The sequence below is a fragment of the Lissotriton helveticus genome, chromosome 10 (assembly GCF_964261635.1).
Source record: "Lissotriton helveticus chromosome 10, aLisHel1.1, whole genome shotgun sequence".
Lineage (NCBI taxonomy): Eukaryota > Metazoa > Chordata > Amphibia > Caudata > Salamandridae > Lissotriton > Lissotriton helveticus.
In genome coordinates, this window is record NC_136071.1 from 451,839,450 (window position 1) to 451,866,111 (window position 26,662).

Here is a 26,662-nt window from a genome sequence, read left to right on the forward strand (position 1 = left end):
AGCAGCCGCTACTATGCCCTGGAAACTGCCGGAGGCCAGGAGGTGCAGGCTGCACAATACCTGCACATGTGTAGGCACAGAATTGTTTCGCCTTGTTGGGTGCTGCATGAGGGGGTCAAGTTCTTGTATCAGCCAGGTGATCATTTCCCCATTCAGCCTGTATTTGGCATAAATCTGTTCTCTGGTCTGGCCCAGCAAGGTGACCCGCTGCCGGTAAATCCTTTCCTGCCTCATGCGTCTCCTCCGTGCTGCTCGCTGTAGCCTTCGCCGCCTCACCACCATGTACATTCCTGGCATTGTGGAACGCCTAATGCTGCTGCTGAATGTCCTTATGTGTGATTGGTCAGGCCTGGACCTGTTGGTGATTGGCCAACTGTTTTTCAAATTTTACTTAATCATGGCTTTTATGGTTACCACCTGCTTTGAGTTGTCCTTAATTTGCGCCGCGCAAAACTGCGATTTTGGGGTTTTCCGCTATTGTATATTTTTCATGAATGCCGATTGAGAATAAATTGCGTTTCGCTATTCATTTCGCAGATTCCGTGGTTGGTCGCTATTTCCGTATCGCTAATGCGCGACTACCGGGACTCTGCAACTATTATAGCGTAATCGCTATTTTAATCGCTATTCTGTGTTTGCGAAATCGCTATTTTGTACTTGAATGCCGATTCCGTGTTTTGCACCCGCAATTGCATTTTCGCAGCCATTGCGGGTGCAATTTCGCTTCATGAATCAGGCTGTATATCCTTTATTAGAACATTGGAATGTTGGGAGCTCCATTGCAGACAATGGAGTGCTCCCTGCTTCTACGGGCCGGTAAAGGCCCGCAGAGCAACATACCAATGTTCTACAAAAGCTTCTCGAAGCTCGAGGGGATTTTTATCCCCTCGAGCTTCGAGAACCCTTTGTTTAATTTATTAGAACATTCTGCCCTCTAGTGGCAGAATGTTCTAATAGCCTTATAGCCCTTCGTAGCGGGCTATACCGGCAATTAAAGTCCCGCTGTCTCGTTAAAGTCCCTCGCCTTCGGCTCGGGCCTTTAACGATTCAGCGGGCCTTTAATAGCCGGTATAGCCCGCTACGGCGGGCTATAAGGATATATTAAAACATTAGAATGTTGGGAGCGCCATTGATAACAATGGAGTGCTCCGGGCTCATAATGGCTAGTATAAGCCCGAGCTCCAACATTCCAATGCTTCTTTTTTCACAGTTCTGGCTGTAAACAAAGGCTTCAGGGAGCCTCAGGGGATTTCAATCCCCTCGCCCTGTCTGAAGGCTTTCTTCTATTTGTTAGAACATTCTGTTCTCTAGTGGCAGAATGTTCTAATAGCCTTATAGCCCTTCATAGTAGGGCAATACCAGTTTTTAAAGTCCCTCTGCTTTGTTAAATTCCCTCGCCTTCTGCTCGGGCCTTTAACGCTGCAGCAGGTCTTTAATAGCCAGTATAGCCCGCTACGGCAAGCTATAAAGCTGTATTAGAATATTGGAATGTTAGTAGCTACATTGAAAACAATGGAGTGATTTGGGGTTATAATGGCTGGTAAAGGCCCGGACCCCAACATTCCAATGTTTCTTTGTTCACAGCTCTGGCTTTGAACAAAGGCTTCAGGGAGCCTGAGGGGGTTTCAATCCCCTCGCGCTCTCTGAAGGCTTTGTTTAATTTATTAGAAAATTATGCCCTCTAGTGGCAGAATGATCTAATAGCCTTATAGCCCGCCGTAGCAGGCTATACTGGCTAATAAAGGTCCGCTGCTTTGTTAAAGTCCCTCACCTTCAGCTTGGGCCTTAACGCTGTAGCAGGCCTTTAATAGCCGGTATAAACTGCTACTGCAGGCTATAATAATAGTACTCTTATTTCAAACATCAAGAATCATACATCATGATGGAATCCATAGTTTATTTCATTGTTCGGTAGACTAGATTCCATTAAAATGATATTAGTCCCTATTATACTATTCTTCCTTTCTGTAATATAGCCTTATAGCCTGCCGTAGAGGGATTAAAGGCCCTCTCCAGCGTTAAAGGCCTGAGCCGAAGGTGAGGGCCTTTAACAAGGGAGAGGGACTTTAATCGCCAGTAAAGCCCTGCTACGAAGGGCTATAAGGCTATTAGAACATTCTGTCACTAGAGGGCAGAATGTTCTAACAAAAAAGAACAAAGCCTTATGGGAGCGCGAGGGTATTGGAATCCCCTCAGGCTCCCTGAAGCCTTTGTTCACAGCCAGAGCTGTGAACACAGAAACATTGGAATGTTGGAGGTCCAGGCTTATACCAACCATTATAAGCCAGGAGCACTCCATTGTTTTCAATGGATCTCCCAACATTCCAATGTTCTAATACTAATTAATATTCCCTCCCTTAAAAAAAAATATATTTTACCCTAATACATTTCTTATGGAATAAGAAAAGGCCTCTCAGATCTCTCATTAAATGTCAATGTAATACGCAGCAGGGAGGAGTTAATTTCCCAAATTTTCAATCTTATCATACTCCTTTCTTCTTGAGACACTCAGCTCATATTATAATGACCATCACAAGAACGTGCATTATGGGCAGAACTGGAATTAGCCTTTATTCAGTCCTTTTCCTTTTCAGAATGTTTGTCTTTCACTTAACCTCCCCTCACCCTATTCTCCAAAACACTTGTTGATTATTGCATCCGATCTCTCTTTCTTATCTCTCTAATCTATATCAATTTCCCCAATCCTCTATTTGGTACAATAACCTCATTCAAATAAATAACCAAATTATATTTGAGAAACCTTGGTGGGATAAATGTTTACTATGTACTCATCAATTCATCCATAATGAATCTTTGAATACTTTTTCTCAGGCTCAACCCTTATTTAAATTTGCTATCTAATATAAACACAAACACCAATATTTAATTTCTGCACTCTCCATCTTCTACAATTCCATACATGCCAATGTGTCTTCAACATCCCCTCCTTCATCTCTTCACACAATGTTGCCAATACTTTCCTGAGCCTGGCTACAAATCATCATTAGAACATCTATGGAGAGGCAAACTTATATATGTCTTTTTCTCTTCACTTGTGGAACAAAATATGGCTAACAATTTGTAAAAACATCTTGTACAGCTAATGCTACCCAAACCTTATTTTTCATATGCAACCAACTATGGATTATTCCAAATGCTCTATATAAGTTTAGTCCTACAATATCGTCCTCATGTTGGTCAGGTCATATTTTGTTTTTGAAATCTTTATTTCGACCATTTGGTCATAAAAGATGCATATGCAGTAAAATCACATAAATTCCAACACAGTCATATAAAACATCAGTATATGCAATTAAAACCATGACCAGAGAATGCAAGTGACTATTAAAAAAATAAACAGTTCTACAATCTACCCAGCAATTTTTAAAAGACGACTGCGCACGTGCCAAACATTCGTAAAGAATTTGGAAAGTGCAAAAACAATTGGGCCGGAAACATCACTTTTCAAAATCCTGTACATCGGACCATATTCCCTGCCACCCAAATTCTTAATCAAGGGCAGCAGCCAGTACTTTCTTGCTACCTTATATGCTGGACAGAAAAAGATCACGTGCAAATCATTCTCCTCTTTGTCAACACATAGAGGACAGAACTTACTAGAAGGGACATTTGACCATGTGCTGCAAAAGGACCGTAAAGGGAGTGTGCTATATCTCCACTGGAGGAATAACTTTCTAGAAAGAATGGGATAAACAGGATCTAAAGTTTTCTCAAATATATAGAGATCCTTGGTTTGCAGGAATATAGAGGAGAGGGACCCCTCCGCCTGGGTAGCTATAGCCCTTACCCTCTTGTGTTCGTGGTACAGCTTCGCCAATGCTCTCTTAGAGATTCTTGGTGCTGTATCAGCTGGTTCAGTCCACAATTCGGGGAGCCCCATATCTGTACAAACTGACTGGATGTTTTGGACCCAGGGGATACTGCGCGCCTTAGGGTGTTTTAACAGTTCAACCAGTTCCGCCCTATAATCGGCGAGATTGTCACTGCTCCATAGCCTACGCCAGAAGGCAATGGGTCTTAGGCTTATCTCGTCGGCGAGTGGCCGCAGCCCTAAATCAAGCCTCAGGGGGAGAAGCGGTGTGCTGGGGGGAAGTGCGGTAATTTGCCTTAAAAACCTGTTTTCTGTATAAGACAAATTCTTACATGGGATGTGTCCCCACAGTTCAGCCCCGTACAGAATAGCCCCCCTAGCCTGTGCCTTGTATATCTGAATTAGGGCCCCCAATGGGCGGTAGGTCGAACCAGTCATCAACCGGGAAATACCCCCGGTGATTTGTACTAACTTAAGGTTAGCCCTAGTTTGATGGCTCTCCCAGGTCATATTTTCATTGAGTGTCACGCCAAGATATTCGAACGTGGCTACTCTTTCCAGTCGTACTGCTCCCAGTAAGGGGTTTGGGCGCTGTTTAGTGTTTGGGTTCAATACCATGTATTTGGTTTTTGAGGTATTGATTTCCAACCCTCTATCCTGGCAGAAGGCCACAAAAGCGTCAAGTATCTTTTGAATGCCCATGGGTGTTTTGGATACCAACAGTGTGTCGTCCGCAAACATTATTGCGGGGACACTGTTGCCATTCAATTTAGGGGCATCTGTGTAGTCGGTGGCGTTTAGATGGGCGATTACCCCGTTGACAAAGAGGCAGAACAGAGTCGGCGCCAGCACACAACCCTGTCTCACCCCTCTGCCCACGGGGAATCTGTCAGTCAGCTCCCCCGACCTCCCGCACCTCACCTGGGCATAGTTATTTTGATGCAGCCTCTGCAGGGTCATTAGAATATCTGGTGGGACGCCCATCCCTGCTAAAATGACCCATAGTTTACCCCTAGGCACAAGGTCGAAGGCGGCTCTTAAGTCCACGAAAATCGTGTACAGACTGCCGCCTTCGAACCTTACTGTCCTCCAGTAGATCAGATTTAGTCTAAAGACCTGGTCCACAGTCGATACCCCTTTCCTAAAGCCTGCCTGGTATGGACTGAGGGCGCCCACCTCCTCAGTCCATTCCTGAAGCCTGTTCAGGAGAACCCTGCCGAACAGCTTCTGTGCAACATCTATCAGGCTAATTGGTCTGTAGTTGGCTGGGAGCAGGGGGGATCCTTTTTTGAAAATCGGGACCACCTCGGCCCCCAGCCAAGTACTGGGGATTTCCATCCCACCAAGTACACCATTAAAAAGGGTTACGAGGTAAGGGGCCCAGACGGTGGACTCCTGCTTGTACAGGTCTCCCGGGAGCCCATCTAGCCCAGGCGCCTTCCCCGAGGCCAGTCCTGAAATAGCAGCTGTTACCTCACTCAATGTTATTTGGTCCACCTGCAAGTCCTGTCTCACTGGTTCAATTATCACAGGAGTTTCTCCAGGCTCAGCGCTATAAAGTGACTCGAAGTGGGCCTGCCACACTTCCGGCGCTATGTTAGGCTCCACTGCCGAGTGAAGACACCCTGATCCCCCATTCACCATTCTCCAGAACACTCGTTGATCTGGTACTGCTAAGGCCTTTGTGAGCTCTTCCCACTGGTTTTCCTCCCATTCAATTTTAGCTTGTGTGAGAAGCTTCTTATAGACTTGTCTATGTTGCTTTAGACGTTCCCCTCCTATGCCCTCCTTAATGGCTCCAAGGAGTTCTGTTTTGGCCCGTCTGCAGGCTGTATTATACCATTGTGTTTTGCCAAGGGGCCGCACTCTAGGCTTTAGTGTTTTACGTGTCAAATGGGGTGCCGCCACTTTTATGAGTTCTTTATGGGCATCAAACAGTTTACTCCTTATATCTATTTGGTTTGCCACACTATCAAGAGCCCCAACGGTTTCCAGGATGGGAGTAATCTCTGCATAAAGCAGTGGGATTCTGTCCTTATTTGTGACCATATCCTCCCACCTAATTCTTCTCCTGGTGGTGTCAATAAGGAGTGTGGGATGGTTCCCTTCCTCGTGGGTCACTAGACCCTGCGGTACTGGGTGGGCGAGATCCAGCTCGAGAGCATTGTGGTCACTGTCCATCCTGTCAATAACCCTAAAATCATGTATTAATGGCCACCTCGCTATTTGGACCAGAACATAGTCTAAGTGTGACTCCCTCCCCTGGCGATTATAAGTAATTTTGCCTGGTGTGTCCGAAATAGTTCGCCCATTACACGCTCTAAGACCGTACCTTAGCGTGAGGGCAGTGATTTGTAACGCTAGCGGGGTCCAGGCTTTCGGAGGTGTCACATCAGCCCCTGGCACCGCCCACCTTTCCTCTTCTTCTGATAAGAATCCTGCCTGGAGGCCGGGAAGTGGCTCAAAGTGGGAGTTAAAGTCTCCGCCCACCACATAGTAAGAATCAGTCGACAGTTCAGATAAAAAATTCGAAAGTTCATTAAAAGTCGGTGATTCTTTTGCCTTTCCCATTGGCCTGGAATAGATGTTGACCAGCAGGAGGCTAGCTTTATTTGGCCATGTTAGTACGACCGCGAGGATGTCGTCGGAGCTGCATGGGAGCTGTGTCGCCACACAGCCCAGGTGGACAGCAATCCATGTCGCAAGACCCCCTGAAGGTCGGCCTTTGCCTTCCCACCTGGCTGGAATAGAAAAGGATGCATACCCCGGATACTCATAGTCCTCTCTGGCCCAGGTTTCCTGAAACATACATATGTCACCAGTTTCTATGTACTTTCCCCAGGCAGGCTCTTCCAATTTATTTGTTAGACCCGCAATGTTCCAGGAGATTATCCTCAAATGTTCAGTGGTTGGGGGTGTCGTGGCAAGGGGGATAGAAGGGGTATAACCATGTTCCACTTGTGTTGCAAGTCCTGCGACCGGGGCAACACAAAGTACATGTGGCTCCGTGGATCCCAACTCCCCCTCGCCCTCTGGAAAGGGGACCACAATTGTACGCTCTACAGCCACTACTCCATCAGTGGTAGGATTGGACAGTTCAATTTGGCCGTGCTCTGGGATGGGTAGATCGTTCAATGAGCCAGGGATTGCAACAGGATACATCATCGGGGGGTCCAGGGGGCCACAAGAGCCCAATACCCCTAGCGCAGACTTATGGGCGGTGAGTCAGTCAACACCGTCCAGCCCATTCAAGCAATTAAAGCGATTAAAATCGCAGAAAGGTGTGTCCGGTGGTTGGTAGTGTGGACGTTGGGCAAAGCCTTTGTAATTACGTCTGTAGTCCACCCTTGTCCATTTATCAAATGTTTGGGCCTGGTGCCTTGGAATTGGGGGAAAGAAAAAGGATACTGGGAGGGTTTGTATCGTGGAATCAAGGGATCGGTTCATTCCTTCACAGATGTGTCGAACCGTACCCGGGTCTTTAAAGGTTACCATGATGCAATCCCCCACTATGGTTTTCCTGGTCTTCCCTAGCCATGGAACCCTCCTCACCATAATAATTTCATTATTAAAGTGGGGTGGCAGGGGTCGGTTCCAGTTTAACCACTTGATTACCTTTTTCTTGAGAGATTGATAATCCTCATGTTCTCCTGATCTTAGATAAGGGGCACCAGCTAAGACCACCGTTAGTCTATTGGTCTCGGGTGGGAGGTCTGGCCTCCGTGGTCTGGGAGTTGGGCGAGAGGGCGTCGGTATGAAGTCATTAGCCCGGTCTTGATTTGTTCCAGTGGGCTCTAATTGTGAGCTATGTGGGGCTAAAGCCACTTGGTCAGTAGAACTGTTACTTGGGTTGTTGTGCCATGCTTGGAGTTGGACGGACATGAGAGGTTGCAAGGGGGCAGCCGGTGGCATGCTTTTTGGGGGGGCTTTGCTAATGTTAGCTACGGTTTCTGTTTTAGAGGGTTCCCCACCCAGCGAATGAGTTTCCACTAACTTTGTCTGCTTACTTACTAGAGAATTCAGAGTGGTAAGAGAAGTCTCCAGTAAGGTAAGCCTAATCTCAACTTTTTTTAGAGTGTCAGTAATGGGCTGCAGGAGGGAGCGGAGTAAGAATTTGATGCTCCCCTTAGCAAACAATGGGTGATTGGGATTCGGTGTATCAGCCTCTGGCTCTTTAGTGGTCGCATTTATGCTAGGATTTAAGAGCTTGGGTGGTGGGGCTAACTCCGTGTTCTTCTTCGATGTAATAGTGTTACTATTTTTCTTACCAAAATCCAGGTGCGATATTTTGGATTTACCCTGTCCCCCTGCTGATTTCCGAGCCCGTTTACTGGGTGGGGGCCTGTGTATCTCTGCCATGACATTTAATTTAAACTTGTTCTTATTGGCCATTGATACTGGTTGGGTTTGAGTTACCAGGTCGACGGGGGTGTGGGAGATCTCTAGGGGAACTGACTCTGTAATTTGGTCAGATAGTATCCCTTGGGGCGAAGAAACTTCCCTTAGTAGAGCAGGAAAATCCTCAATGGTTGAGTTATCTAAGCTAGTGGAAGGAGCGCCTGCCTCTTGGGTAGTAGGGTGGGGAATGATATCTAGCAGAGGCCTAGTTTTCAGAGATTCAATGGAGCGCCTACGCTCCGCCCTACGTTTCTCAAGAGAGCCTTCCGAGACGGGTTCACCTTTGTTGGATTTGAAATAATTGTCCAGTGTCCCGGAACTGGAGGCACCATCCCTAGAGGGGGTTTCCCGTGGTGGGGGCGTAGGCATAACCTTAGTTGTGGTACTTAAGGGGATCAAGAGGGGGGGCCCGGCCCGGCCTCCCTTGGCCCCGGACGGCCACAGACGGTCCCGCCCTTGTCCCGGGCTTCTCCCGGGACGCTCCCGCGCGCTCCCGCGCAGCGGTCGGTGTTTTCCCACTTATATCTTCACTGGCGATTGGATGGCTGTTGGGGGGCGGGGCGATGAGGGAGAGCGGCCCCAGGTGTTGCGGGCGCGAGGTAGGCTGGGACTCTTGGGAAACTGAGTCCAGCCCCTCCTGCTCGCAGCCCTCGCAGCCCTCGGCCCCAGACGGAAGATGAAAGTGCCTCTGGCCGATGCGGGACCCGCGCAGCGGGTTCCGCGAGGCGTGGGTGTCTAGGTCAGCCAAATGAGTCCGCAGGTCCGACGAGTAGCCAGGTAGGTTGAAGATTGGTGTCCCACGCAGAAGAGAAAGTCCGTTCCCTTTCTACAGCCTGTTGGGGGCGGGGCGATGAGGGAGAGCGGCCCCAGGTGTTGCGGGCGCGAGGTAGGCTGGGACTCTTGGGAAACTGAGTCCAGCCCCTCCTGCTCGCAGCCCTCGCAGCCCTCGGCCCCAGACGGAAGATGAAAGTGCCTCTGGCCGATGCGGGACCCGCACAGCGGGTTCCGCGAGGCGTGGGTGTCTAGGTCAGCCAAATGAGTCCGCAGGTCCGACGAGTAGCCAGGTAGGTTGAAGATTGGTGTCCCACGCAGAAGAGAAAGTCCGTTCCCTTTCTACAGCCTGTTGGGGGCGGGGCGATGAGGGAGAGCGGCCCCAGGTGTTGCGGGCGCGAGGTAGGCTGGGACTCTTGGGAAACTGAGTCCAGCCCCTCCTGCTCGCAGCCCTCGCAGCCCTCGGCCCCAGACGGAAGATGAAAGTGCCTCTGGCCGATGCGGGACCCGCGCAGCGGGTTCCGCGAGGCGTGGGTGTCTAGGTCAGCCAAATGAGTCCGCAGGTCCGACGAGTAGCCAGGTAGGTTGAAGATTGGTGTCCCACGCAGAAGAGAAAGTCCGTTCCCTTTCTACAGCCTGTTGGGGGCGGGGCGATGAGGGAGAGCGGCCCCAGGTGTTGCGGGCGCGAGGTAGGCTGGGACTCTTGGGAAACTGAGTCCAGCCCCTCCTGCTCGCAGCCCTCGCAGCCCTCGGCCCCAGACGGAAGATGAAAGTGCCTCTGGCCGATGCGGGACCCGCGCAGCGGGTTCCGCGAGGCGTGGGTGTCTAGGTCAGCCAAATGAGTCCGCAGGTCCGACGAGTAGCCAGGTAGGTTGAAGATTGGTGTCCCAGATTGGTGTCATATTTGTAACTCTACTTTGAACCATATGCTGGTTGAATGTGCTCATAAATATCTTTTTTAGTGTCCAGTCTGGACTCAAACTAATATCATACTTCATACATGTGTCCTGTTCTTCTTCACTAATATATTTTTAGGTCATCTTTTCAACTTTTGGAATAATTGTGATTCCAATGAACAAATTGTAGACTTATTAATGTATTGAAATGAAAATAGCACTTATTAAGCGCATAGCTACCCGGGGGCATCCCAGCGCTGAAGCGATTAAACTGAGGCAATAGGGGTTCGCTTAGGGGAAGAGCCAAGTTTTTAGCAGTTTACAACAGGCCAGATGGTTGGGTTCCTTTCGTAAGTGCAGAGGGAGGGAGTTCCATAATCTGGCAGCATTGTATGAGAAAAGCTCGCCACCACTTCTGGCCTTCTTAATCCTGGGTACAAACGCCAGGTGTAGCTCATCTGAGCGCAGCCGCCTATTCGCCCGAAATGGCTAAACCATGGAGTGATTGATCGCTGGTCCACTCCCTCCAAGCATCTTGTGAGTAATGCACAGAGCCTTGAAGTTAATTCTCTCCTGAATAGGGAGCCAGGGAGAGACTTCAGGGCAGGTTTCGCAGAATGCCGATTCAAAATCCCCATGAGCATACTTGCTGCCCAGTTCTGCAAAATTTGGAGTTTTGCGAGTGACGAGCTCGGCGTACCTAAATATAAGGCATTGCCGTAATCCAGCTGTGATAGAATAAGTGCCTGTACAATCATCTTCTTGGCCTGGATGGGGAGAAGGGGAGCACTTTGCGAAGCATCCGCAGGATGCCATAACTGGAGGCCACAACCTTCCCGGCCTGGACCTTAAAGCTGAGGTCCTGATTCAGGCAAATGTCCAAACTCTTTTTCTCTGTCTTAGGAGCAGGAGCAGTACCCATATAAGCTGGCCACATTGTGTCCGCTTTAAAGGAAGAAGGATTGACAAGAATCATAGGCTCAGTCTTGTTGCCATTCAGTTTTAATTGCGAGTGATTCATCCACTTGGCGACTTCTTCAAGGTAGGGACAAAGGCCAATAGAGGCCTGATCAGAGTGATTCAACGCTACGACCAGTTGGGTGTTATCAACATAGGTCACTATGTGAACCCCAAAAGTAAGCACAATGTCGGCAAGGGGAGCCACATAAACATTAAAAATGGGGGACTCTGGAACAATCCCTGGGGGACTCCATATTGGAGGGCCAAAGATTTTGAAATGACCTCACCCTCGAACACCTGAAAAGATCTTTCTTCTGATTGCAGCCATGTTAAGGCTGTTCCGGTCACCCCAAAACCTCTGAGTTGGTGGACCAGAATTTGGTGGTTGACTCTGTCAAAGGCTGCACTGAGGTCCAAAAGAATCACAGATGAGGATCCTCCTGCATCAAGAATCTTTCTGGATTATTCGACAACCGCTAACAGAGAAGTTTCAGTACCCTGGCTTGGGCGAAAACCAGTTTTTAGAGGGTTGGAGAAGATTATAGGATTCCAGGAACGTCGAGAGAGTGGAGTTGACATGTTTCTCCGCTATTTTGCTGATCCCTGGGAGAAGCGAAATGGGACAATAATTGCCCAAAATGTCTGGGTCTAAACTTGGTTTTTAAGGAGAGATTTTACCATTGCTCTTTTCCACAGGGGAGGAACCACACCCATAGAGAGCGAAGCATTGAACAAATCCACAATGATTAGGGCAACTGAATCGGCTGCCTGCTTCAGAATATTGGGTGGAGCTGGGTCTCTTGGCGATCCGCTCTTGACAAGTGGCATAATGGCCTGCAATGATTCATGGTTCATCGGGGGAAAGGCCTCCAAGGAGTATTCCCTGCTTTGAGGACCAATGTCCTCTGGGTGTAGATTGATGTAGCAGTCGACCGAGGAAAACGACAAATAAATATTTTTAATTTCATTATAAAAATAATCTGCAAGTTCATTGCAGCAATGGCCTGTAACATCAGGTATATCTGGGGTTGGGGGGCTTTAAGTAATTCTTTCGCAATGCGAAAGGTTTCCTGGGAGGAATTGGCAGCCAGGGAAATTCTTTCACTAAATAAAATGCCTGGACCCTTTTAATTTCTGCCTTATATGTTCTAATGGCCTCCCTGTAATCCAATTTCTTACTGGGGGAGAAGTCCTTTCTCCATACTCTTTGCAAATCTGTTTTAATTCCCGGAGCTTGGGGGAATACCAAGCCGTCTTCTTAGGTCCTCCTTTTGTCTTGATCAGTTTCTTTGGAAGGAACTGGTCTAAAGTACACGCAATCCAGTTGTTGAATCTTTCATTAGCAAGAAATGGATTGGTGTCAGGGCGTGGCTTAGACTTTCCCAATTCCGAGACCCACCTATCAAAGGGGAGTTTAAGCCAGAGGCAGGACAAAGCTTGTATTGGCTTAGTTGGGGTGGCAGCACAAGTAGCGGTCCAAGAGAGAGGTATCAGAAAATGATCTGACCAAGGTAAAGGAATGGGGTCCTTTCAGATTACTTCCTCCAAATTGGAGAATATAGGGTCTAGGAGGTGTCCTTTGAAGTGGGTCGCGTGGGTAACCTTCTGTGTAAGCTGATAGGCAGCAAGATCATGAGACATTTCTGTTGCAGCCATAGCTGCAGGATCATCAAAATAAAGGTTAAAATACCCCAGCCATCTCCAATAGTGATTTACAGAATTGTCCCATAGGCCCAGATGGGCTGTAGATAAGAATACAAAGAGGAGTGAGGCTTGCAGAGAAAAGACCCTAAGACGAAAGAGCTGTCGTCTGAGGTGTAGACTGAGGGGCATATTAGCAAGAACCTCGTTAAAATTATCGCTGTTTTAGTGGCAGGAAACTGGCTCTAAAACAGCGATAATGGGCTTGCTCATATGCATTATAGAATTCCAATCGAAGCCCAGGGTAGATGTCCTGCACATCTAACCTGGGCTTCTATTGGAATTCCATAACTCATATTAGCAAGCCCATTATCGCCATTTTAGCGGCAGTTTCCTGCAGCTAAAACTGCAATAATTTTAACGAGGTTCTTGCTAATATGCCTCGACTAAATATGACGGTCAGGTATGGGACCCAACACTAATCCCAGAGATCGCTAATATATCACTCTGGTATGAGAGTGAAAACGGAAGGTGGTGACTTGTTACCGCGACCCCCCCAGAGAGGGTTCAGAGTGTTGAGTTCTTGGGTGCTCACTCTGGAAGGTTAAGCTGGCAGGTCAAGCACAATGAGTTAGTTTGGATCTTGGCACATAGGTACTTAGGTTGTGTGGTGACCGCGGGGCTGATTAGGATGTCGGGCGGATGAAACCTATTGTAAACAGGACCACCCGAAAGGCTGTTGGTGGTCCTGACAGAGGCATTCAGATGTGACGGCCACCATGGCGGTTGCAATGCCTATGTTCTGCATGGCTGATGCTGCTGGCTACAGCACTCGCTGCACTACAAAAAGGGGATACATTACAAATACCTGCACTATGTACCAGGCACTGTGCGGTGCCTGCCACAAGGTGCAGGGATAAGTAGCGGGGCAATATAGGTGCCCCCACAACCTACAGCTTAGGGCAAGGGGAAGTTGCTTTCGACCTGTCTTTTTATGGTGGGTTAACCGCAATGAAAAGGTGGGTGGAAAGGGACATCATAATCCCTATGGCAGTGCCTGGAAGGCACCACCTCCGTTAAAGGGATTGGATGTCCCTCCGACGCATTGGCAGGCTCAAGAAGGCCATCAGATGTGTGCCGGTCATTCTTTCCGACCGCCAACCAACTGCCCGCCTTGGTAATATGGCTGGCGGATTACATGGTTTTGGTAGTGGCGTAACCACAGCAGACAGGTTGTCAGTGGTGGTACCATGTCATTGTAATAGGCTCCCTAGTCCCTATATACTGATCTCTGGTGATCCCATGCATAGTTCTGTTTCTAAGCAGAATCCCTGCATCATGACAACATGAATGGTTGGTCTTTTACTTATTTATGGATCTCCTGAGTAGTGCTTGTGCGTGTTGAAAATACCCTTATAAATCTCATCGGAAATGTCCGTGATGTTGGGGAATAATCCTCCACAGTTTTAGGGAGGACCTAATTCTCTTGGTTTTTCAAGCTTGATAGTTTAAAAGAACTGAACTCATTTTGTGTTGAACTTTGTTTTCGATACTGATGTATTATGGCTGCACCACAGCCTGTTGCTATTCCTGAAAACTGCAGGCCTGCTGTCCATGCCCATGCAGCATATCATGGACTTACTAATGCAGATGGTGCTTTTATCTGCGCCGTGCGAAGGTAATCAGATAAGGACACTCCTGCAATCTAAGAGCGCTTCGGAAAAGGCTCTGTCACGTTTTATAAAAATTACGTTTTTCTTGTGTTTGCTTCATTTTAATCGCTGCACTCACCCTAATGTAATTACTGCACTGTGTTCGAGTCCTCGGTCCACCACCAAAAGTTTGGCTTGTGTGGAGGGACGGTGAACCTAGCCCAGGGAGGAAGTGACTACGACTTCCTACCTTGCAGCCAATCAGCGCCCAGCAGCTAACTTCCCTTTCACCTATTTCAATCAGATGCTTCTACGTTCGCGCAGCGGACGCGCGCAGCGGGCGCGCCGTTGTCGCGCTGAAGTCACGACCGCGGCAACACCACCCACCGCCACCCTCCGCGCCTGGACCCCGGTCAACACCGAAGACACCGTCCACATGATGAACTCCATCCACTCCGGATCTCCGACCGACCCCTGCCCTCACCACGTCAAAGCCGACGCTGTCATCGCACCCCACCTGCGGGACATCATCAACACCTCATTCGAAACCGCCACCTTCCCCGAGAGCTGGAAGCACGCCATACTCAGCGCTCTACTCAAGAAACCTACAGCAGACCCCACCGAACTCAAGAATTACCGCCCCATCTCTCTACTCCCGTTTCCAGCCAAAGTCATCGAAAAGACCGTCAACAAACAGCTGGCCGCCTTCCTCAAGACAAATGGATCCCTCGACCCATCGCAGTCCGGATTCCGTGCCAACCACAGCACCGAGACCGCCCTCATCGCCGCCACTGACGACATCCGAGCCCTGATGGACAACGGAGAAACAGCGGCCCTCATCCTCCTAGACCTCTCCGCGGCCTTCGACACCGTCTGCCACCGCACCCTAGTGCAGCGCCTCAGCAACGTCGGAATCCAGGAAAAGGCACTGGAATGGATCGTCTCCTTCCTCGACGGAAGAACACAAAGAGTCCGCCTACCACCGTACAAGTCAGAGGCCACCGAAGTCATCTGCGGCGTCCCCCAAGGATCCTCGCTGAGCCCTACTCTCTTCAACGTCTACATGAGCCCCCTCGCGGCCATCGCACGCCATCACAACCTCAACATAATCTCCTACGCCGACGACACCCAGCTGATCCTCTCCCTGACCAACGACCCCGCCGCCGCCAGAGCCAACCTGCACGAAGGGATGAAAGAGGTAGCCGAGTGGATGACGACCAGCCGACTGAAACTGAACTCAGACAAGACGGAGGTCCTCATCCTGGGCTCCTCGCCCTCCGCCTGGGATGACTCCTGGTGGCCCCCCGCCCTGGGCACCGCACCCAAACCGACGGACCACGCACGCAACCTGGGCTTCATCCTGGACTCCTCCCTCTCCATGACCAGACAAGTCAACGCCGTCTCCTCATCATGCTTCAACATCCTACGCATGCTTCGGAAGATCTTCTGGTGGATCCCCACAGAGACCAGGAAGACCGTCACCCAGGCCCTCGTCACCAGCCGACTGGACTACGGCAACGCACTCTACGCCGGAACCACCGCCAAGATCCAGAAGAGACTTCAGCGCATCCAGAACGCCTCAGACAGACTCATCCTCGACATCCCACGACACAGCCACATCTCCGGACACCTGAGAGACCTGCACTGGCTCCCGGTCAACAAGAGAATCACCTTCCGCCTCCTTACCCACGCACACAAAGCTCTCCACGATCAAGGCCCGAGCTACCTCAACAACCGCATCAACTTCTACGCTCCCAAACGCCACCTCCGATCTGCCAGCCACGCCCTCGCCGCCGTCCCACGCATCCGCAGAGCCACCACAGGAGGAAGGTCCTTCTCCTACCTGGCCGCCAAGACCTGGAACTCCCTCCCGGCCAACCTGCGCCTGACCCAGGACCACCTCGCCTTCAGGAAGAAGCTCAAGACATGGCTGTTCGAGCAGTAGCGGCACCGCCCCCCCCCAAGCGCCTCGAGACCCAATGGGTAGGTAGTGCGCTCTATAAATGTCTTTGATTGATTGATTGATTGAAGCCTAAGTCCTGCCCGTCTGCGCCCGTCCGCGACCGGACGGGGCTAGGGGCCAGTCCCTCTGCCGAAATGTCCACTTTGTTTCGTAAGTTTTCCAAGGACTCTCTTCTGAACCTTAACTCTGTTCAGTGTACACAGACCCTGTCCCTTTGCTGTCACTCACGCTAACCTGCCCGGACTGTAATTTTACCCTTTTATCTTTGCCTTCCACAATTAATTTGAATAGTTCTGATTTTCCGACACCGTTGTCGACGCGTAAACTTACAGCCCGCAACCAGGTACCCACTTTCACTAGTTTAAATTGCAGATCTCTGTCTAAACACAAACAAGACATTTTTGATCTACTCACTACCACCCAACCAGCTGCCTTATTTCTCACTGTAACTTGGATGAACGACAGCTCTGGCCCAGACTTTGCGACAGCCCTCCCTGATAACTACACTTACCTGGGCAGAAACAGGGTGGGTAAAGAGGGTGGAGGGATAGCAATCATTTAAAAAAAAAACTACAAATGCAAATGGGATGATTTGGACATACCGAACAGTACATCTAGTTTGTTCAAACTTCTACTGTCCCCTAATTTCACCCTTTCAGGAATTCTGATCTAACGTGCCCCTGGACCTGCTAGCGCATGGCCAGCTTCCCTACCTGAGTTCATTGCACCCTATCTGCTAGAGGCCACCAACTTTTTGATTGTGGGAGATATGAACATTCATCTGAATGATACTTCCTGCCCTACTAGTGCAGATCTCATTTCTGACTTAGCTGCGATGAATGTTATCCTCCATAACTCCGGCCCTACACACAGAGCAGGAAATCTACTTGACCCCATCTTTTCGAATCTTGACACTATCACATGTAAACCTCACGTTCCTATCCCCTGGTCTGACCATGACTTGGTGGAATTCTCTATTCTCATACAACATTTCCCCACCACCCAAGCACCTCACACCGGTTCCAAAATGGTCAGAAATTGGCAAAATTTGGACTTGAGTAATCTTAACCAGTGTCTTGACAACACCAAGCCCCTCACCACTATAACCAACATTGAGGAGGAAGCGGCCATCAGTAGTTGGCTCGGCTCTGCCGTTAATGCATGTCTGCCCCAGAATAAAAAGAAGTATAATCAGCATCACCCCCCCGCCCCCTGGTTCTCCGACTCTCTAAAAATGGAAAAAACCAAATGTAAAAACTTAGAGCGACGGTGGCGCACCCAGTATGACCCCGCTTGTACAAATTAGCCTTTACTAAATACCATGCGCTCTGTAATATGGCTAGGGCAGAGTATGTCAACTCTACCATTTTGAGTGCTCAAAATCGCCCCAAACACTTTTCAAAGCAGTGCGAGAACTTTCCGGAACGACATGCCAGCCAAAAGCCCCATGTCTGAATTCCCCACAATGCAATGCTCTAGCGCAATTTTTTATCAATAAGATTGATAATATTTATGCTGACTTTGATGATATGACTCCTACTCCTGCTCCTCCTACACATTCCGAACCTGTCACCCACCCTGACCATGGCTCACCAGAGCTCATTTCCAGCAATACAAGTAGGCATTTAGCAATTTGGAACCCCTCGATATAACTTCACTACGCAATATTATCAGTACTATCAAATCTGGGTCTCCCATGGATCCCATCCCCCCGCAAATCCTACATGCTTTGAACACCACAAGCCTCAATCTCATTGTAGAATTGCTCAATATGTCCCTTAGGGAAGCCAAGGTACCTAAGTCATGGAAACATGCTATGATAGTTCCTTTGTTAAAAAAGGCAAATGCTGACCCGGAAAATCTCTCCAACTTCGGTCCATTTCCCTTCTCCCGGTTTTTTCTAAAATCTTAGAAAAACACATTAACACGCAACTCACCAGCTACACTGAGTCAAGAAACCTCCTACATTCCTCCCAATCTGGGTTTAGGGCAGGATTCTCTACAAAATCTACTCTCTTAGGTGTTTCTGAGATCATTCGTCTACAGGTCGACAAAGGGGAAATCGTGGCACTTATTTTGTTAGACCTAAGTGCCGCATTTGATACGGTTTCCCACTCCATCCTTCTCAAGACTCTCCACTCCTGCGGCATCACCGGTCTAGCCCTCAAATGGCTCTCGAGCTTTCTTTCGGACAGAACTTTTCAAGTTTTCTCCCCTACATCCACATCTGAAATTCACAAATCGCAATATGGTGTCCCCCAAGGCTCGATCTTGAGTCCCCTACTCTTTAATCTGTACATCAGCCCGTTAGCCACCATTGCGGAACAAGCTGGGCCTACAATTTACTCTTACGCGGATGATACCCAGCTTATCTACTCACTTTCCACGAACTCACACTCCACTTCATCCTCATTACGTTCTGGACTCAATGCCATTGCCAAATGGATGCACGAAAATAAGCTCAAACTTAACGGGGGAAAGACCGAACTCCTTCTATTTGGCAATAACGCCACACTGTGGGGACCCCAACATTGGCCTCCTCAGATGGTCCCCTACCCACTCCCTCCAAATCTGCTCGCAATCTCGGCATCATTTTTGACGACCTCCTGACTATGAAGCAACAGGCTGTCCGAGTTGCCTCTACCTGTTTTGTCATCCTCAAGTGGCTCAGAAAGATGATATAGATGCTTCCTCAAAAAAAGGACACACAAAAAAACGTAGTCCAAGCTATAATAACATCTAGACTGGACTACGGTAACGTTCTGCACTTAGGTTCCTGTAAGGAAGCCATTCGCAAACTTCAGGGAGTACAAAATGCCGCGGTGAGATTGCTCTGTAAACTACCCAATAAATCCCCTACTTCAGCCTCCTTAAGAAACCTCCATTGGCTCAGAATTGAAAATCGCACTAAGTTCAAAGCCATGTGCTATATGCACAGAATCAATTCTGGCACTGCTCCCCTCTATCTAAAAATCCTAGTTCACCACTACTGTCCCCCTCGCGTCCTTGGTTCTTCCAATCAGTACAAGTTCCAGATACCCAGGATTAAAAAAACTAGAATGGGCGGCCGCTCCTTCTCGTACCTGGCTCCAGCACTCTGGAATTCTCTCCCCTTCCACCTCCGTACTGAACCTAGCTACCCCAAATTTCACGAAGATCTTAAGAGCTGGTTGTTCAATCAATAAGCTTCCTAATTACTTGGCCCTGTGTTCCTTTTTCTGCTTTGTCCTTCAATCGTCCTGCTCCTAGCGCCGGGAAACCTCCGGGTAGCTGTGCGCTCTATAAATTTAAATTTAATAATAATTTAAATATAATAATAATAATAATATCTTTGTGGTAGAAGCAGACCTTACTTATCATATTGAAGTCTTTTACTCTTTGGTCCATTGTCCAGCTGGGAATTTTGATATGAATACATTTCATACAAATCTCCTCACCCACCAGCACAAACAGAGCATAAGTTCTCATGGAAACACCTTTATCTTTTTGGGAACGGTGCCTTCCCACATGTACTTACTACTGTACACATGGGTCCCCTAAGTAATTATGGGGCGGTCTGGCCAGGTTTGGCTGGATACACACCATACCCTCTTATGGTAAATCAAAAGGTTTTGCAAACACAAGCCTTATACCATATACAAGTTTCTCTATATAGAGGCTTTACTCAATATGTTTTGTACACCCTGTTGGCACAACCAGCAACAATGGGCCTGCCAAGGTAAGCCCAGGTGACTACAGTACCTACAATAAGTCCTGTAATTGTCCATTCAGTTATGGGCAAAGTACCCACTAATCATGAGGAAATTCCATTTTGGATTGGCAAAAAATCTACCAAATTGAACCTATGTTTCCTCTTATGGCACTACAAGAGAGGCACAGAGTTTTGACTACAAGCTTACCCCACTGGATAGTACCCGCTATAAGGAGATTGCAACACTTGAGGGACAGTTTTTTCTGCTGTCTATACAATCAAAAGGAAAAAGAGTGTACCTTCACCGCCAATTTATTTGAAGAATTATTTTAAACAGAAATAAACGGAGATAAATACGTTTATCCTAGCCTTCGATTTTGGCTAATTAGTTTTAATTATTCAACATGTTTAAAACAAGAGGGACATGTAGTCTACTCAACAGAGAATCCATTTTAGTGATGTCTTACTAACAATACACATAGAAAATACAAATACAATTACCACAAATCAATTGCACAATACAAGCAAAAAATGTATGACAAAAATTCACAAATATTTTTAACAAAACTAATAAAACATGTAATAATAATAAATAATGAAACCACAATAGACAGTGAAACAGTTGAGATATGAAAAAAATAGAATCACTTTTGCATAGTTAGACAATTCATCAATAACCAAAAATGCAACTGTGAAAAATGCAATTATAAATTTATGCAAAGGTTCCTATAGTTCAGGATTCAGGCTATACTTAATATCGTGGCCGACGCGTTTCAAGTCTCGGTTTTTTGAATTGCCAGACTCTCATCAGGGCTGGATGAGTCTTTTCGTGGTAAACCAACTGTTTGTAATAAAAAAACTAAAACTAGTTCAAACTGATCTTCCTAGAACGTCTTTATACAATAAAACGCATTCATTCAGGCGCAAAAGCTCCATACCTGGCCTTTAACCAGCGGAAAAATAGGGGCCTTCTGATGTTCGTTCATGCAGTGCTCGCCTAAAATTGACAAGGCAACAAAGGCTAAGTCGTATTGTTTATCAACCGGGAAGTTCAAATGGTTTTGTTGGAACAAAATTTACCTAAAAGAAGCTCCAGTGGGGCGTATACTCTCCAATCTTCTAATGCAATAGTGACAATCGTGGCGTGGTTGCACTTATAATCTAGCAAGGGGAAATAGTTCAAAAAAAGAAGAACATAAGGCATTTATTCATCATTACATGAACGCATGTAGCGCTCGCCAGGGATGAACTTACGTGAATTAGTTTTTATTCATACAGGGGTGCCACGATTAAGGATTGTGTGGGTCAGCGCCGATTTCAATTCTGAAAGCGGAAAGATGCGGGATGAATACAAATCAATTCCCCGAATCATGCGAAGAAAAAGTCAGCGCGCCGAGCACTTAGTCAAACACAGGGATACGCTTACCTTCATAATCGTGATTAGATTTCAAAAACGAGTGACTCATACACGGTCAGAGTGAGGACGAACCTCCATGCTGCCGTCTTCATTACCAGTTGGAAAAAATCACGTGACGGAGGCGGAGCTGACACCACTATTTAGAAAAGTGCATTCTGGGATTTGTAGTTTATTTCCAAGCCCAAGAGCAATAGTTAATTATAGGAAAAAATTTAATGGCAGATGGTCTAAAGCACAATTTGACCCAAGCTGAAAAAAACACGTAATTATCAGAGCGGGAATTAATCAGCCGATTAAACCCTATTAAGCTCACTCATGCAGTTTAGTCCTTTGTTTATACTATCAAATTTCATAATTAGATATGCTTCTTTGCGCAATAAGGCACTATCAACGCAAAGGGAGCCGTGTTTTGAGTCGATTACTGCCAAAACAGTCCACTTGAATTGATTTTCATTATGGTCAAAAAATGTTCAACCATTGGTGCCGATTGGACCCTTTTCTTAATTCTTGATCTGTGCTGGGTTATTCTTATGTTGATTTGTTGACTTGTTTTGCCGATATAAACCTTATCACATGGGCAAAGCACTGCATAAACCACATTTTTCGTTTTACAGTTTGTAAAATTTGTGTGTTTCCATGAAATTCCGTCATGGTCGAAAACATCCCCCTCCAGTGTTGTGGGGCAAGCAACGCAATTCCCACATCTGTGGTGTCCAACAATCTGTGGCAAGTTCCATTGCGTTATTAAATTACTTCTAGGTTTCGGAATGTAACTGTCAGCACGTATCAACTGCTGACCGATACTCAGGTTCTTCTTCATTGCGAAGATGGGTTTGGGCATAGGGCAATTAAGGTTCTCTAATAAATGCCAATTTTTCAAGACAATTTGTCGAAACTTATTAGTGTGTGGACCGAAAGTAGTCACACAGACAAGTTTGTCTAAATCTGACTTGATCTTTTTCTCTAACAGAGTCTCTCTGGGTGTGAACCTTGCTCTTTTTTTTGAATGTTTTAGTAAATTCAACCAATGGTTGAAATTTCCCTCCGTATGAATTATTTCAAGTTTGAAAATGAGTTTTTTGTACAGGTCAAAGGGACAGCCATGGGCTGTCCTTATGCGCCGGAAATGGCTGTACTTTATATGGCTCAATATGAGGAGAAATTCATTTTCAACAACAATCCCTTTTCTGATAAGATACTGCAGTGGTGGAGGTACATAGACGACGTCTGGCTCCTGTGGCAGGGGAGCCAGACCGAGTTGGACCTATTTCATAATTGGGTCAATTCACGACATACTGACATCAAATTTTCATTACAATCTAGTAATAGCGAAATGACATTCTTAGATGTCCTAATCAGGTGCCAAGATGAACAACTTGCCACATCGCTGTACAAAAAAGAGACAGACAGAAACACTATTTTGCATTACAATAGTTCACATCCCCAGTGTTTAAAACAAAATCTGCCTTATGGACAACTACTAAGAATTAGGAGGAACTGCACTGAGCTTGGGGACTTTGATATGCATGCTGAGCTCTTCTGTAGAGAAATGGAAGGGAGGGGATACCCCCAAAAATTACTAAAACATAAAAAAAAAAGAGCAAGGTTCACACCCAGAGAGACTCTGTTAGAGAAAAAGATCAAGTCAGATTTAGACAAACTTGTCTGTGTGACTACTTTCGGTCCACACACTAATAAGTTTCGACAAATTGTCTTGAAAAATTGGCATTTATTAGAGAACCTTAATTGCCCTATGCCCAAACCCATCTTCGCAATGAAGAAGAACCTGAGTATCGGTCAGCAGTTGATACGTGCTGACAGTTACATTCCGAAACCTAGAAGTAATTTAATAACGCAATGGAACTTGCCACAGATTGTTGGACACCACAGATGTGGGAATTGCGTTGCTTGCCCCACAACACTGGAGGGGGATGTTTTCGACCATGACGGAATTTCATGGAAACACACAAATTTTACAAACTGTAAAACGAAAAATGTGGTTTATGCAGTGCTTTGCCCATGTGATAAGGTTTATATCGGCAAAACAAGTCAACAAATCAACATAAGAATAACCCAGCACAGATCAAGAATTAAGAAAAGGGTCCAATCGGCACCAATCGTTGAACATTTTTTGACCCTAAACCATAATGAAAATCAATTCAAGTGGACTGTTTTGGCAGCAATCGACTCAAAACACGGCTCCCTTTGCGTTGATAGTGCCTTATTGCGCAAAGAAGCATATCTAATTATGAAATTTGATAGTATAAACAAAGGACTAAACTGCATGAGTGAGCTTAATAGGGTTTAATCGGCTGATTAATTCCCGCTCTGATAATTACGTGTTTTTTTCAGCTTGGGTCAAATTGTGCTTTAGACCATCTGCCATTAAATTTTTTCCTATAATTAACTATTGCTCTTGGGCTTGGAAATAAACTACAAATCCCAGAATGCACTTTTCTAAATAGTGGTGTCAGCTCCGCCTCCGTCACGTGATTTTTTCCAACTGGTAATGAAGACGGCAGCATGGAGGTTCGTCCTCACTCTGACCGTGTATGAGTCACTCGTTTTTTAAATCTAATCACGATTATGAAGGTAAGCGTGTCCCTGTGTTTGACTAAGTGCTCGGCACGCTGACTTTTTCTTCGCATGATTCGGGGAATTGATTTGTATTCATCCCGCATCTTTCCGCTTTCAGAATTGAAATCGGCGCTGACCCACACAATCCTTAATCGTGGCACCCCTGTATGAATAAAAACTAATTCACGTAAGTTCATCCGTGGCGAGCGCTACATGCGTTCATGTAATGATGAATAAATGCCTTATGTTCTTCTTTTTTTGAACTATTTCCCCTTGCTAGATTATAAGTGCAACCACGCCACGATTGTCACTATTGCATTAGAAGATTGGAGAGTATACGCCCCACTGGAGCTTCTTTTAGGTAAATTTTGTTCCAACAAAACCATTTGAACTTCCCGGTTGATAAACAATACGACTTAGCCTTTGTTGCCTTGTCAATTTTAGGCGAGCACTGCATGAACGAACATCAGAAGGCCCCTATTTTTCCGCTGGTTAAAGGCCAGGTATGGAGCTTTTGCGCCTGAATGAATGCGTTTTATTGTATAAAGACGTTCTAGGAAGATCAGTTTGAACTAGTTTTTGTTTTTTTATTACAAACAGTTGGTTTACCACGAAAAGACTCATCCAGCCCTGATGAGAGTCCGGCAATTCAAAAAACCGAGACTTGAAACGCGTCGGCCACTATATTAAGTATAGCCTGAATCCTGAACTATAGGAACCTTTGCATAAATTTATAATTGCATTTTTCACAGTTGCATTTTTGGTTATTGATGAATTGTCTAACTATGCAAAAGTGATTCTATTTTTTTCATATCTCAACTGTTTCACTGTCTATTGTGGTTTCATTATTTATTATTATTACATGTTTTATTAGTTTTGTTAAAAATATTTGTGAATTTTTGTCATACATTTTTTGCTTGTATTGTGCAATTGATTTGTGGTAATTGTATTTGTATTTTCTATGTGTATTGTTAGTAAGACATCACTAAAATGGATTCTCTGTTGAGTAGACTACATGTCCCTCTTGTTTTAAACATGTTGAATAATTAAAACTAATTAGCCAAAATCGAAGGCTAGGATAAACGTATTTATCTCCGTTTATTTCTGTTTAAAATAATTCTTCAAATAAATTGGCGGTGAAGGTACACTCTTTTTCCTTTTGTAATAATCGGCCCTACCTTCCCTCCCTAATTTTGCTGGGCCAAACCCTTTCTTTGTATAGTCTATACAATCAGTCATCGCACTCCCTCAATGTCAGTCTTGCCAGACATATGAAAATGGATTCAGAACAAAACTGGGCAGCTGCTGCCCGGATTTGGGTTTGGAACTAATGGGAAATGTCCCTGTAGTATCTGCAATATTTCTGTCTAACATTAAAGGGGAAGCAGCATTTTTGGCTATGCACCAGCAGCTCACAGCGGTTGCACAAGTCAACTGTGAACCTGAGCTGCCTATTATTATTCTTGAAATTAACACATCCATAGGATGCAATAATTTGGGAACCAGACCTACAAAACCACTTTTTGGCAAACCGAGCACTGACAAGAAAACCAAGCCGGCCCGTGAGTTTGTTAAAAAAAATGGGATAAATATAAGCAACCACAGAAAGGTAAACTTCGCAGAGGTTTTCCACCCCCGGAGTCCTCTGATAGACATTACAATTTTCATGATTGCACTAAAATCAAGACTCCAGACATGTATCATGTTCCTTTCAGGAAACCTCTGACAAGCAGTACAACAGAGGAAGCCAATCTGACTGTAGACAAGAAGAGTATGTGAAGCCAAAGAGAGACACACTGCTCATCTAACTTGAAGATAAAGAAGGAGCAAAGATCTCCTCAATATAAAGGCCCTTTTCAGAAAAAGAAAGTAGCAGCCATAACGGCTAAAGAGGCCACAGATACTGAGAACCCTCCTCCTGAACAGGAGTTGGGAAGTGACTCTCCTCGACAGCATGACAGAGGTCACAATAGTGTACCAGAATATCCAGGAGTTTCTGGCAGTGAGAGCAACTGATATTTTTATTACAGCTGAGACCCTAGACAGGTGCGTAACCCCTCTGAATAGATTGAATGATCTAGACATTCGATGTGAGGATGACATACAGTGCTTTATTAAAGCAATATTCTGGGAAATGTAACTTTGTCATATGACACCCTTCTAGCAGAGGTTGATTGGCCCTGCCAGTTTGAATAAACATCCCAACTGGTTGAGGATATAATACTTCCTTCATTTCTGGCTTTTTCCCTGACCAAGCGTATGCAGCAGAATGGGCTTTTGCACTAGCCCCTAAATTATATTGCAATCATGTCAGCTGGGATAAGGACTATCCCTATCAAGTTATACCTATAAGGTCCAGCCCTATAAAACAGGATGCAAAAGCACCTGTATACGAAATACGTGCCCAATCGGATTTTTAGGGAGTAATTGCACCCTGTGCCTCTGAAATGAATAATACCATCTTTTCTGTGTTGAAACTGAATCATTCATACAGTATAGTCATAGACTACTGACATTTAAAGAATCATACATGCAACTTTTAAAAACAGAATACACACAGTACGGCATTCATAAACAATATAGTCCTTACACAATACAAAATAACAAACCTTGGAAATTCCAAATGTTTTTTTCAGCAACAATTTAGCACCTGAATGCAGATAGTGGACAGCCTTCTCAGCGTTTTCTTTCCAAGAAAATACGTAAGACACCTAATGGGCTATAAAAATACCTGGGACAATTTGCTGCATGCATCATGTCAATTCTAAACAATGTTAACCCTGAAGCATTATCCTATGAAGGTGATATCTGCATAATGGAAGAATAATTAAACCCACATTTGATCATAGTAGATCACATAATAT